Here is a 4,248-nt window from a genome sequence, read left to right as displayed (position 1 = left end):
TGGAACAGGTGAGAGCAAGTGTTGTCGTTTAGGCAAGTGATGGGCTATGCACCGCCAGATGACGCATGTAAATAGTGAACTATGTGCTCACTCACATGTAGGTGGCGCGATGTAAATTGTATGAGTAAGAGTAAATATTGAATATGATTTATTAAAATTAAAATTAATGCAAAATTGGACGTGATTATTTAGCTTACGAAAAATACGACAAATCGCAAAGAATTAATATACAGAATTAATTTTGATATTCATTTAGCGCACTTTATGTACTTAGAAATCAATTCAATCTGGAAAATGTTTCACAGAGAACGTTCATACACTGAGAAATTTCAGTGACTACGAATAGTGTAAGTTGTCAAAAAGCCAATCGACTGGGGAAACTTATTCACCACAATCAGCTCGAAGTGGCCGAAATTATGAGCGTCTAGTTAACAGATTTCAGCGCAGAGTATTTTCATTAATGTATATTCAGGGAATGTTAATGAAATGAGAGGTGCAAATGCTACTTCTAAGTATTTTTAATACAATAGAGCCTAGGAAGATTCCCTTCAGCTTCTCCAAGAGAACTTCAGAAAATGTCAAATGCACTCCAGAACAGCCAATTGCACTTCGGAGACTGCAAAGGTATTTCCGATTTGTGATAGTGAAAATTGAATTACAAAAGAGATCAGTAAACTCTTCATTTTTGCTCTAGCCATGGGAAAAAACTCCTTGTCGGTGTGATGTTCTACCTCTCTGTCACTAATAGCAATTTCTTCTAAAGGGGTTTCCAAAAACAGGTGTTATTTTGAATAGATGCCACTTTTTAAGCTGTCATTTTTTGACATTTGACAAGTAGAAACTAAGCCATTACTAAAAATGGAACGATACAACGCAATGAAATTATTAAAATACACTCTAAAAATGGTGAAAATTGGGCACAGGCGGTTCGTAAAACTCGGACATTTTTGGGTCATCGTGAAGCACCTTGTCGGAAGGCAATACAGAAATTGGTGAAAAAATTCGAGCTGTTGGGACAAGTTAGTGATGTGAAAAATAAAACCCGTGCACGTCGCTCAAGAACAGCCGAAAATATTTCTGTTATAGCCGAAAGTGTTGAAGAAAACCTAGGTTTGTCCATACCTCGTCCTTCTTTGGAATTAGGCATTCCACAAACGGCATTACACCGTATTTTGCATAAAGATTTCGGTTTTAAGGCTTATAAAGTACAGTTAACACAAGAACTCTGGCCGCCCGATCACAACAACATCGTTTCTTTGCTGATTGGATGGTTGAAATTCATGAAAATGACCCGGAATTCCATCGAAAAATCATTTTGAGTGATGAGGCGCATCTCCACCTCGGTGGCTTCGTCAACAAGCAAAATTGTCGGATCTGAGGCTCAGATAATCCAAGAGTTATTGTTGAAAAGCCTCTCTATCCTCAACGTGTGACTGTTTGGTGCGGTTTATGGTCCGTCGGAGTCATTAGACCTTACTTTTTCGAAAACTAAGCTGGAGCAACAGTTATGGTGAATGGATTGCGCTATCGAGAGGATTAACGTGCCACACAAGCAACGAAACCATTGATCTGTTACGGGGAAAATACCTCCAATAACACCTCTTATTGGGGAACCCTTTAAGTGAAAAATGTATCTACTGTGCTCTAAAAGGCAAGGCAAATATTTTATTTCCACATTACAAAATGTTGTATATGCCATGCTGATAATACGCATGTATTACAGTAATAAAGTACTTGTAAGCATTGTCTTATGGGGTACCCACAAAAATATACAATATACACCAAAACAGAGTACCTTTCTAGGCGAAAAAGCAGCAGCATTCTAAAAGGTTCTACAACACAATAAAAAACTATTTCATTCATAAACGAATGAGCACATTTGTTAAGGTAAAGTTCGTTCATTCTTAAGACAAGTCCACCACATTTCCCCTCATGCACTTGAACCGTAAAAAATTAAATTTTCTTTGGATAAAGACAAATATTCTAAAACTGAAATTGCAGAAATCACTGACGACCACTCGAAAATAGTCAACATCGCAATATTTTTTATTACTTAAAATTTTTTGGGATAGTAGATAAGTAATTAATTAACATATACTTTTATACAGAGGATTCTCCAATTAATTAAAAGTGCGCAAAATAATGAAGCCGTCAAGTTAGAAAATTACTTTGAAACAAGAGTATGTTTTTTTGCATGTAGTGTATCTGTCGGCGCAGATAATTCTGATTAAATTTGTAGTGCGACAGACGGTTGTTACGCGGATTAGTGAACAGCTGATTTGTTTATTGGACAGTTGTGTTAGTAAAAGATGGCCCGCAGGCAAGAAATGCGGGTATTAGCTGCTCTGATTCTAAAAAATCTTAAATTACAATTTCGCAAACTGCTCCGAAGTCTCAAAACAAGTAAACTAACATTGCATCCAGTCATTTTTGTTCTTCGCTTTAAAAGCTTCAGTTTTTTTCATTTTCTTAGATATTCTTCTTAATTTGCGCGATAGCCGCTTACGCGATTTTGGCCGAATTTAACAAAGCACGCCAGTTGTTTCTTTCTCGTGCTAACCGGCGCCAATTGGACACACCAAGTGAAGCCAAGTCCTTCTCCACCTGATCTTTCCAACGCAGTGGAGGCCGCCCTCTTCCTCTACTACCACCATCTGGTACCGCATCGAATACTTTCAGAGCCGGAGCGTTGGTATCCATTTGGACGACATGACCCAGCCAGCGTAGCCGCTGGATCTTTATTCGCTGCGCTATGTCTATGTCGTCGTAAAGCTCATACAGCTCCTCGTTCCATCGTCTGCGATATTCGTCGTTGCCAAAGTGCAAAGGTCCAAAAATCGTACGCAGAATCTTTCTCTCAAACACTCCAAGCGTCGCTTCATCAGATGTTGTCACGCTTCTGCGCCATACGTTAGGACGGGCATGATGAGACTCTTGTAGAGTGTTAGTTTTCTTCGTCGAGAGAGGACTTTAATACTCAATTGCCTACTTAGTCCAAATTAGCACTTGGTGGCAAGAGAGATTCTACGTTGGATTTTGCAGCTTTGATTCTCATTTCATGGATCTTTTCCAAAATTTGGCGTATTGTGAATATTCGGTCGATGGTAGACTTTCCATGTCTAAATACACACTGATAAGGTCCAATCAGTTGGTTTACGGTGAGCTTCGCCCTTTCACACAATACGCTCGCTAGAACCTTGTAGGCGATATTTAGAAGACTAATCCCGCGGTAATTGGCACAAATTGCAGGATCGCCCTTCTTATGGATTGGGCAGAGCACACTTAAGTTCCAATCGGTCTTAAAACCTTCTGTAGATATTAACTGCCATTTTTCGGCAATGTAACCATTGAAAATACTCCCAATCCGTTTAAATTATGAGTTGTTACCATTGCACTTAATTCCTGAGATAATTCCGAATTAAGTCGCTAGTCCCGTTTAACACCACCGCCGCTCTAGGCTATTAGATATACATACATTGTGCTTAAGACAACGCATGCGAACTGGTGAACATTTTTTGCGAATCGCGATACTTTTGCTGTGGTATTTTTTCATATGTACAGGGTTGGCCATATTAAACTGACCCATGTGATTATTAAAAAAATATGGAAAAAGAAACATTTTTTTGTGTTTCATTGTGAAAAACATTTAATTTAGTTCAAGGAGATTCGTTTACATCACTTTTTGAATATGATATCGCGCAAGTGGTCGCCCTTAGCTCGTATAGCGTAATGTGCCCGTTTTTCGGCGTTTTCCATAGTTTTGGCCAGCGTCTCGGCCGATATGGCGGCTATTTCCCGTCGGATATTGGCCTTAAGTGCGCCTAGTGGCTTTGGCTTGTTGACGTAAACCTTAGATTTCAAATAGACCCAAAGAAAAAAGTCCGGTGGCGTCAAATCCGGTGATCGTGGCGGCCAGTCAAAATCGCCGCTTTTTGATATCAAACGGCCAGGGAACAAAGTCTTCAATAAGTTGACGGTGGCATCACAAAATCGGTTATCATGGCCCGATAACGCTCTTGATTGACGGTCAATGGTTGGTGTTGACCATTTTCAAAGAAGAACGGCCCAATGACCATATCAGCGCAAATGCCACACCAGACTGTAACTTTTTGGTCGTGGAGAGGTACCTCTTCAATAATTTGAGGGTTTTCAGTGGCGTAGAAACGGCAATTTTGCTTATTTACGGTTCCGTTCAAGGAGAAATGGGCCTCATCACTCATAACGATTTGATGCCAAAAATCCTCATCA

Source organism: Anastrepha obliqua, chromosome 1, assembly GCF_027943255.1.
Source record: "Anastrepha obliqua isolate idAnaObli1 chromosome 1, idAnaObli1_1.0, whole genome shotgun sequence".
NCBI classification, from domain to species: domain Eukaryota; kingdom Metazoa; phylum Arthropoda; class Insecta; order Diptera; family Tephritidae; genus Anastrepha; species Anastrepha obliqua.
Note: the sequence above shows the minus strand (reverse complement) of the source record.